We start from the raw sequence: 11,445 nt of genomic DNA on the forward strand, positions 1-11,445 counted from the left end.
TCTATTTTCCTTTCATTTTGACTTTTTTTAATAAATGGGTTGTCAACTTCTCATGTGACTCTTATTGGCTACTGGCCAGGCAGTAGATTGCCGGCCAGCCATGCTTTGTGCTTTATGCACCTAGCGCCTAGGGCGTAGTCTTAATATTTTTTAACTTAATTTAAAAAAAAAGCAAGACTGGTCATAGGTTAGTGTGTCGGGTTGACCCGCAAAAAAAAAAAAAAAAAAAATCAGGTCTGGTCATGGTTAAACCCGTTTTGCTTTGAGTCAAAAAATTCAAGTTTAGATCAAGTATTTTTTGGGTTGGGTTAGCAAATTCTAACCTGTTTTGCCTTGTCTACGTTTATGAGATGATTAATTCAACAATTATTGTGGTGAATTAAAAAATAAGTTACGTTAAGAAGTAAAACTAAGTATATGAATAGATTGATTCTCAAAAAAAAAGTATATGAATAGATTAAACCAAGTATGTACTTCACCTAATGATATCCTTATAAGGTTTTTTCATTATTGGCAAAGATTTAAAAACAAATATTGATATTGAAACTAGATTAAATGTTTCATGGCTTCTAAAAAAAAAAGATTAAATGTTTCATATATAACGAATGTGATTATTCTTAAATGCATCGTTCCGTATGTGGGAGTCATATAACATTCTACAATTAAATTTTTTTTTTAGTAGTTAAAATACATTTTGATGCCTTTTTTTATTTTTATTTTTAGGAAGAGGATACCTTATATATAGCTACTAAATGGCAAAGACAAGCTACTAGTAAGTTTTTGTTTGATTTCACATTCTTGTGTTATGTTTGTAATTTGCGAATTTAAGCATTTGCTGACTTGTACTTCATTTTATTTTATGTCACAAACTTTCCTTGAATAGAAAGGCAGTTGAAAATCAATACGCAAGAATAAAAAGTACTAATAGAAATTATCCAAGCCAACATTGAAATTAGATGAAATTTGGTGACTTGAAAAGTAATTAATTGTTGTGAGGATAAAAAATCATCGCCTTACAACTGTGACCAAGGCTGTTTTTAAGGAAAATTCCTTTATTTTTTGTTATTTATGATCAATTTTCTTTTTATTATTGCTTTCATTTAAAAGTCTAAATAAGGTCATATTTGTTTTGGGATGCCCCTTAGAGTAGGAGGGTTTGAATTTTTTTTTTTTGAATGATGTGACCTCATAATTAATTATTCCAATTGTAAGTGCACAATTACATCTGGTCCCAAGAACAGTTATGGGCTCAGGCCCAATGAGCCTTAAACAATATGAATTTGTAGAGAGTGGGCTTGAAATCCAGGTTAGAAGTGTGTGGGGATTAAATGACGACTTAAAGATTACAAACACTTGGAAACAACAAGGAATATTATAAATCTGCCTCCTCGGACGTAAGCCGAGAGCTGTTCTTATATTATATCTTTCTCCCTGTCTGTTTTCTTTTTTAGATTACAAAAAGTCCGTCCCTATTTCTCTTCCAGGTTCCCCCTTAAATACTCCTCTTTTTAATACTTTGTACACGTGTTGCCCCAACTCCTCCCTTAGCCTAGATATTTCTTTTCTTAGTGCCTTTGAACAGTAACTAGAAGTTTCCCTTCCACTGTTCAGGTGTCACTTCCCCATAAATGCGGCCAGGGTGGTAGGTGCAGGGTCTTTAATGTGGAGGCAGCAGCCTTTATCTTTGACATTTCTTCAACACCGGTGCTTCTGGGGCGTTCTAGGGTTCACCCCTCTTAACCATTGGCCTTAACCGTGTCATCCCATAATCTTTACCATGAAATCCCGAGTTCTTCGATGTTCATCCGAGGGTAAGCTCATCCTCGACTGGATCCTCGGATCCTCGGCGTATGGGCCGACCCATAGTACTAACAGATTCTAAACCCAGGAGCAGGTCGGCATTCCTTAACACGGCCCAAAAGGCCCACATTCCCATCAGGATCTTTTTACCCCCCACAATAGCCCCTCAAAACTCTAATTTTCAACGTCCGAGGAGAAAAATAGGGTTTTGATCCGACGAGAACCTATTCCACTCACCTTGTGAGTGATGGCACGTGTGGAAATCGTTTCGCGTCCCAGAAGATGCCACTTGGCGGTTTTATTTTCAACAACGCGCGTATTTATTACTGCCAGTTACACTTTGTCCCTCACGTTCAACGGTGAGATGGGCATCCAACGGCCCTCGTTACTCCACGAAATTTTAGGCGGGACAAATATAATTTCGAGGCCGCCTTTTCGCACGTCGTGACGCTTCGGGAACCTGCGCCTTCATTTAATTCCTCAGGGATCAATCCCATCAAAACACCAACAATCATTCTTTACCAGCAGAAAACCGTGGAAACCCGTACCTTCAACTTTGTAAGTTCTTGCTCTCTCTATTCTTAACCCTTTCTCCTCGGTATTTGTCCTCGGCTACCACTACAAACATTCTTCCTCTTAGAGTTTAGCCTTTCGTTCTTTTCTAATGGGTAAGTTTAAGTGTCTAGTAGACACCGCCGCTGGGATGGAAGGCTTTAGGGCCAAATACCGTATTCCCAGCGACGTAGGATTAGAATATTGCCCGGCAGAAGCCGTGGCCGGTTCCAGGAAAGAGGGAGAGGTTATCATCCCAATGATAGCCTTTATAGAAGGTGGGATGACCCTTCCCATGAAACCTGTAACTAGGGAGTACCTTCGCAACCACCGGTTGTGTCCCGATCAATGCCTCCCAAACGTTTTTAGAGTTCTAGGTAGTGTAGATGCTCTAAATGAGCAGATGGGTTTAAACCTCACATGGCACGATGTTGTGTTCCTATATGAGTCCCATAAACTTTCTAAGGTAGGTTATTATATTAAATCTCGGTCCAGCACCGTTAGGCTAATCTCCTGTCTGCCCAAATCAAACAAAGGCATGAAGGACGACTACTTGATCGTGTCCGGGAACTGGCACGACGGCTTCCACTGCCCAGTTCAGTGGGGGGATCCAGGTGCGACGCCGTAGGATTAATCTCCCCACTACACAACTTCTTCTAACACACACAGAAATGCGTATTCGTACTTACTTAAATTTGTTAAATATCTGTGTGAATCTGACCAGGTTTGTTTGCTTTGACGTCTTTTTTGCAGATAAGCAGCACGTGCGTCCTCGTCTGAGTCACTGTAACATCGCAGATTTAAACCGAGTACTTCGCTCCGAGGTGTTCGTTAGCGAAGACTTACAACTCCGGGCTGCTCACCTCATTCTAGGGTACACTCCCCTTTCCTCGGACTTCCAGGAGATAGAGAACGCCATAATCGCGGGCGACCGAAGACGAAAGAGGATAAACGTAGCTCGGCCCCACTTTTTGGACGACCGTGACCTCCCGGACGCTCCTAACACCATTCTGTACAACCGGCCGATAGCAGCAGTCCCCCTCGCCGTGCACTCACAAGAACCTGTCGTTCCAGAAGAGCAGGTGTCTTCTTCACACACACTTGACGACGAGATAGACCAATTCCATCTCGAAGACACCGAGAGACCTCGCGGGAACCAGTTTGTGGTACTTTCCGACGAGGAGGAAGAAGCCATCGAGGCCTCTGGAATTGCAGGGTTTGTGGTTGCCCTTCCCGAGGACGAATTTGAAGAAGACATGGGAAGAATGGAGGGTCTCCTCACCAATAGGGCTGCCAAGGTTGCAGAGAAAAAGAGGGGGACGTCTCAAGTTCCCCCATCCTTACCACCTCCCCCTCCTCCAGCTGAGCCAAAACTTCCAGCCGAGGATCCAAAGAAGAAGAGGAAGGGGGATAACGAGGGGACGATTAATAAAGACCCCAAGAAACCACGACAACAACTCCCACCGGCCCAGCAGCAGAAGGTGGACAAGGGCAAGAGTAGGGCCCGCTCGGTCGAAATCGGGGAATACAGGGACGAGGCTGAAGTGCGCCGAGCACCGACCACCTGGTCCCCTGATCTAAGACTGGACGGCGCACCCATCTCCTGCCAGTCCAGCATAAGGGCGGTTCAACAAGGCCATGCCCACCACTTGGCCGAGGTTTTGGAACGCCCCCTCCTGCTGCCCAAGGATATGGAGACCTTGGAAAAAATGGGCCAGCCACAACTATTCCTGTCACTAAAAAGAGATCTAGCGCTGGTAAGTTTTTCCCTTTTTTAGGAAGATTCCACTTTCAACAATATTTATAAGTAAGTTTATTTTTTACTATTCCTAACTCCGTCATCTTTTGTTATAGGCTATCTAGGAGGTCTTTGTAGCCGAGAAGTTTATAGAAGACACTCGGAAGGTAGCCAGAACTGAGCTCGAAATCAGGATGGAAACTGAGAAGTCCTTGGGCACAGCCCTTGCTGAGAATGAGAAGTTGACCTCGGAGGTAGCTGATCTGAGGAGAGAGAAAAATGGGGTCGAGTCAAACTTGAAGACCATGAAGACCCAGATAGAAGGACAGCGCAAGCTCCTTCATGAAAGAGATGAAGAACTCTCCCAAGCTCAAAGGGAGTGCTCGGATCTGAAGAAGGAACTGGCGTTGATGAAGAAAGAAGCCGGCTCCTTCCAACTCTCTCTCCACGCTGCCAAGCAGGCAAGTTTCGATGAAGGGGTAGCAACCACAGAGGAGCAGCTGACAGAGGAGTTCGCGGCTTTATGCCGCGAATACTGTCAAAAAGTATGGGGGGAAGCTTTAAACGTAGCAGGAGTTCCCCAATCTTCGGATCTGAGGAAGTCCGAGAACGTTTGGCTTCCCTTAGAAATACAGGAGATTGAAGAGGCTCCTGCTGCTACTCCTACCCCCGAGACAATTCTTCCTGCTCTACCTCCAGTGGTCCCACAGCAAGTTCCTAATCCTACAGAACCCTCTGGTTCCAACAAAGAGAAGGAAGGAGAAGGGAATGCAGAGAAGGACTTGAGCCAGATAGTGGAACCCAACGTCCTTTCAACGAAGACAGTAGATAAGGGAAAGCAAGTCTTGACTCCCTTTGAGCTGGAGTTAAGAAAGACCGAGGGCACCAGTACCTCTCAGCAAGATCCTCCTCCAAAAGCTTAGGACTTAGCTTAGGGCTTCTCTTTTTCCATTTTTGAATTCTATATGTAATGTATATTTAACAGATTAATGAAGAACAACTTCGTTTGCTTTTCACTTGGGTTATACCTGTTTTTACTTTATTCTTTTTGTACTTATTACAAAAGTTTCCCCTTAAGTCATAGCAAAAGTTTCTCAAAGTACACAAATCTAACTCCAAGGATTGCACATTCATAACTTCCATATAATCACACTCATATTATTAAAGATTTAATAAAAGGTGACATGATTAATATATTTAAACAATGCCTTGATTAAAAAGAAGAGAGGACTTCATATAACGATTAAACCTTTATAATGCGTAACACTGTTTCTAGTAGGATGTAAGATCCGAGGACCATTCCTTACACAAAATTGCTTAACAACCAAAGATATAAAACTTAAGATACGAATTTAATAAACAGTAACGCATTAACATCCAATCATAATGAGGAGACAACCTTGATCAAAGTTGTGGTCCGAAGATGAGACTTAACCAATTTTCCGTTTGATTCTTAAAAATGATAACTTCAAATGTTAATTTTCCCAAAGTAGGAGGTCCGAAGACCCGGCATAACTAAGGTTCTGTTTAACAAATGACAAGACATCAATTTCCACAAGGTTTATGGTCCGAGGACTACACTTAACCAAGTTTCTGTTTGATTCTTATAAACGATAACTTCAAATGTTAATTTTCCCAAAGTAGGAGGTCCGAAGACCCGGCATAACTAAGGTTCTGTTTAACAAATGACAAGACATCAATTTCCACAAGGTTTATGGTCCGAGGACTACACTTAACCAAGTTTCTGTTTGATTCTTATAAATGATAACTTCAAATGTTAATTTTCCCAAAGTAGGAGGTCCGAAGACCCGGCATAACTAAGGTTCTGTTTAACAAATGACAAGACATCAATTTCCACAAGGTTTATGGTCCGAGGACTACACTTAACCAAGTTTCTGTTTGATTCTTATAAACGATAACTTCAAATGTTAATTTTCCCAAAGTAGGAGGTCCGAAGACCCGCATAACTAAGGTTCTGTTTAACAAATGACAAGACATCAATTTCCACAAGGTTTATGGTCCGAGGACTACACTTAACCAAGTTTCTGTTTGATTCTTATAAACGATAACTTCAAATGTTAATTTTCCCAAAGTAGGAGGTCCGAAGACCCGGCATAACTAAGGTTCTGTTTAACAAATGACAAGACATCAATTTCCACAAGGTTTATGGTCCGAGGACTACACTTAACCAAGTTTCTGTTTGATTCTTATAAACGATAACTTCAAATGTTAATTTTCCCAAAGTAGGAGGTCCGAAGACCCGGCATAACTAAGGTTCTGTTTAACAAATGACAAGACATCAATTTCCACAAGGTTTATGGTCCGAGGACTACACTTAACCAAGTTTCTGTTTGATTCTTATAAACGATAACTTCAAGAATCAGAGCTACTCATAACTTTGAAATATATTGACAAAAGCTCATTTTCATTAATAATAATACCTTCTAAGATTATTTACATTCCATGGACGTGGTACAATTCGTTCGTCTAGGTCAGCTAGCCTATACGACCCTATGCCTGCTATTGAAACAATGCGATAGGGGCCTTCCCAGTTAGGTCCGAGCTTACCCCAAGCTGGGTTCTTAGAAGTGCCTACAACTTTCCTTAACACAAGATCACCAGGCGCAAGTGGTCTTAGCTTCACGTGGGCATCATATCCTCGTTTTAGCTTCTGCTGATAATAGGCCATTTGGACCATAGCTGCCTCACGTCGTTCTTCAAGTAAATCAAGATCTTTCTCTAGAAGTCCCTGGTTATTCTCTGGGCTAAAAGAACTTGTCTTTAGAGTAGGAAAACCAGATTCCAATGGTATCACCGCCTCGGCTCCATAAGTCATAGAGAATGGCGTTTCTCCAGTGGATCTGCGCGGTGTGGTCCGATACGTCCACAGGACATGAGGGAGCTCTTCTACCCATTTACCTTTCGCATCATCCAGCCTCTTTTTGAGCCCGTTGACTATGACCTTGTTAACGGCCTCGGCCTGCCCATTTCCTCGAGGATAAGCTGGGGTAGAATATCTATTTACGATACCCATGTCACCACAATATTGCCTAAAGGCGTTGCTGTCAAATTGAACGCCATTGTCTGAGATAAGTGTATGCGGTATACCAAATCTAGTAACAATATTTTTCCATATAAATTTCTTTGAATCAACATCTCGGATATTGGCTAAGGGCTCAGCTTCAACCCATTTAGTGAAGTAATCTGTTCCCACGAGCAGCCATCTCTTGTTGCCAGCAGCCCTCGGAAATGGCCCTACAATGTCCAAGCCCCACTGTGCGAAAGGCCAAGGGCTGGAGAGAGGGTTAAGAACCCCTCCAGGTTGGTGGATATTAGGGTCGAACCTCTGACATTGATCACATTTTTTGGCATAATCCTGAGCCTCCCTCTGCATATTAGGCCACCAATAACCCTGAGTCAAGGCTCTATGGGCTAAGGATCTTCCCCCGGTGTGGCTCCCACAAATTCCCTCATGCAGTTCCTCCATTAATGTTTCTGTTGATTCAGGGTGCACACACAACAAATACGGTCCTGAAAAGGATCGTTTGTATAGCTTCTGATCCTCGGACAACCGGAAACGCGGCGCCTTTCGACGTACCTTTTTTGCTTCAACCCTATCTTCGGGAAGAATGTCACTCTTAAGAAAAGATATGATCGAATCCATCCAACTAGGAGCAGGCCTTATTAGATGGATGCGAGGTGCGTTAGCAGTTACAAGAAAAGGTTCTACCAGATCCTCAACGAGAATAACCCTTGGTAGACCTTGAGCCGAGGATGTTGCCAACGTAGCCAAAGAATCTGCATGAGTGTTTCCACTCCTAGAGACGTGAGCTAAGGCAAAGGAGTCGAATTCAGCCTGCTGACGCTTGACCTGGGCCAAATATTCCTGCATTCGGGGGTCTCTAGCCTCCATGGTCCCCATGACTTGGCCGACCACTAACTGAGAGTCCGAGAACACATGGATTTCCTTGCCACCCATCTTATGTACCATTTGCATGCCTACCAAGACTGCTTCATACTCGGCCTCATTATTAGTAGCCGAGAAGGCCAATCTCAAAGATTTTTCGAAGACAATTCCTTCAGGGGACATTAGAACAAGTCCAACACCAGACCCTTTTTGATTAGCAGCCCCATCCACATAAACTCTCCAAACCGAGGGCGACACGTCTGTGATCACACCAACTAATTTTTCACCCATGTGTGCTTCTTTTGAAGTTTCTTCTAACAATGGTTCAGCAAACTCTGCCACCAAATCAGCGAGGACCTGTCCCTTTACCGAAGTGCGAGGCTTGTATTTAACATCAAAGGCTCCCAAAATGGTTCCCCATTGTGCCACCCTGCCAGAATAATCAGCACTACGTAACACAGCCTTAAGAGGTAACTGGGTCAAAACAACCACAGTATGAGATTGGAAATAATGAGGAAGTTTGCGCGTGGCGTGGACTACAGCCAGAAGTGCTTTTTCCAAGGGCAGATAGCGCACCTCGGCCTCATTCAAGGACTTACTAACGTAGTAGATCGGTCTCTGTACTCCGCTTTCATTCCTTATAAGGACTAAGCTCACCGCGTGAATAGCCACGACCAGATAAGCGAATAAAACCTCGTCCATTTCAGGGCGAGGTAGAATAGGTGGCCGAGAAAGATATTGCTTAAGCTGTTGGAAAGCTAACTCGCAGTCCTCGGTCCATTGAAACCCTTTCCACCTATGCAACAACTGAAAGAAAGGACGGCACCGGTCAGCTGACCGAGAAATAAATCTATTCAACGCAGCAATCATTCCAGTCAATTTCTGAATCTCTTTTGGGTTCCTAGGCGGCTGCAAATTCTGAATAGCCTTAACTTGCACTGGGTTTACCTCTATGCCCCTATGAGTAATCATATATCCCAAGAACTTTCCAGATCCCACGCCAAAAGAACACTTTGAGGCGTTAAGGCGCAACTTATACTTCCTTAGCATCTGGAAGGTGTCGGCCAGATCTGTCATGTGTGAAGGTACTGTCTTACTCTTTACCACCATATCATCCACGTATACTTCGATGGTTTTCCCCGATTCTTTGTTCAAACATTCGGGTCATCATTCTTTGATAAGTAGCCCCAGCATTTTTTAATCCAAATGGCATGACCTTATAATGATAGTTCTCGGTTGGAGTAATGAAAGCAGTCTTCTCCTGATCCTCTAACGCCAAGGGAATTTGATGGTAACCCTGGAAAGCGTCCAAGAAACTCATCCGAGGATGTCCAACAGTAGCATCTACCAGTTGATCAATCCGTGGCATTGGGAACGAATCCTTAGGACAGGCCTTGTTCAGATCAGTAAAGTCCACACATACTCTCCACTTGCCGTTCTTCTTTTTAACAACAACAGTATGAGCCAACCATTCAGGGTAGAAAACTTCTTTGATAGCCCCCGCCCTTTTGAGTTTAAGAACCTCTTCCTTCACAGTCTCAGAATGTTCTCGGGAAGATCGCCGAGGTGGCTGCCTTCTCGGAACGATGGCAGGATTGACGTTTAAACGATGACAAATAAAGTTCGGATCTACGCCTGGAGCCTCATAGGGGTCCCACGCAAAAACATCTAAATTATCCTTCAGAAATTTCAACAACTCCATCTTCTCTTGGTGTGGCAAAAGTATGCCAACTTGGAAGAACCTCTCTGGATCATCTGTTATTACAAACTTCTCTAACTCCTCACAAACAGCCTCGTCTCCTGTCATCGCTCCAGGTGCCTCCGGAGCCGTTAATTGCTATGACTCCTGGATGGGCAAGGTTGATGACTCAATTTCCGATTGACGAAGCACCGCAACCGATATGCACTGTCTAGCCACTACCTAGCTGCCGAGGATTTCTTCAACATGCTCCCCCGAGGGGAATTTCACCTTAACATGTAAGGTAGAGGAAACAGCTCCCAAAGCGTGCAGCCATGGCCTGGCGAGGATGGCTGTATATGGAGAGTACGCGTCAACCACAATGAAATCTACCTCAACCGTTTCTGTGCCGGATTGAACGGGTAAACGGATCTGTTCGTTCGGCACAACGGCCCTTCCTTCGAAGCTTATAAGTGGGGAATCGTAAGGGGTTAAATCTTCCAACTCCAATCTTAGTCCTTTAAATAGATCAGGGTACATGATATCTGCACCGCTGCCCTGATCTATCATCACCCTTCTCACATCATAGTTCCCTATCCTGAGGGTAACCACGAGAGCATCGTCATGGGGCTGGATAGTCCCTACTTTATCCTCCTCGGAGAAACCCAAGACAGGTAAAGTGCCCTTTAATCTCTTCGGCCTGCTACCCACATCCTCGGCCTGCGGATGGGAAACCGCCATCACCCTAGTGGGACCCGAGCCGGTCCTACCAGGTGCAGCGAAGATAACATTGATTGTTCCCAATGCTGGCCGGGATGAACTATTCCTCTGGTTGTTTAAACCAACTTGACTGACCTGCCCAGTGGGCTGACACAAGTGCTGCTTTAACTTTCCCTCACTGACGAGCTGCTCTAGATGGTTCCACAGGGTCCGACAGTTCTCAGTAGTGTGACCCACATCCTGATGATACTGACAGAAAATGTTTTGATTTCTTCTCGCAGGGTCCCCGCCATCTTGCCGGCCATCCGAAGAAGGGCTCTTTACGAACTTTTTCTAATAACCGATGCACCGGTTCTCGGAACACGCATTTACAACTGAGGTGCTGCCGAGCCGGATTGTCCGAAGTAATCCCTCCTCGGCTTGTTGTTGTGATATCTGTCCGACCTGAAATCCCTTCTCTCCTGTGGGATAACCTTCTCCTTTCCTTTTCCCTGCTGCTGGTCTTCCTCCACCCTTTTATATTCATCAATACGATCCATAAGACGGCGTACGCTACGGACGGGCTTTTTCGTCAAGGACTTTCTTAGGTCGTGATCAGTTGGGAGACCCACCTTAAAGGTATTAAGCGCCACCTCATCAAAGTCGCCGTCTATTTCATTAAACATCTCCCAGTATCGGTCGGAGTATGCTTTCAGTGTCTCCCCTTCCTTCATGGCCATGGATAGCAACGAGTCCAATGGCCGAGAGACTCTGCTACACGTAATGAACCGCGAAGCAAATGCCCTAGTTAGCTCCCCAAATGAGCCTACAGATCCCGATTTGAGACCGTTAAACCATCTCATAGCCACAGGTCCCAAGCTGGAAGGGAAGACTTTACACATCAAAGTCTCGTTGTGAGAGTGCACTGCCATCCTTTGGTTGAAGTGACTCACGTGCTCCACCGGATCAGTCCGACCATTGTATATGGTAAAGGTGGGCTGGGTGAACCTCCCGGGAAGCCTCCCCTCTCGATCCTCCGTGAAAACGGAGATTTAGAGAGCCGGTGCAACG

Source organism: Castanea sativa, chromosome 4, assembly GCF_040712315.1.
Source record: "Castanea sativa cultivar Marrone di Chiusa Pesio chromosome 4, ASM4071231v1".
NCBI lineage: Eukaryota > Viridiplantae > Streptophyta > Magnoliopsida > Fagales > Fagaceae > Castanea > Castanea sativa.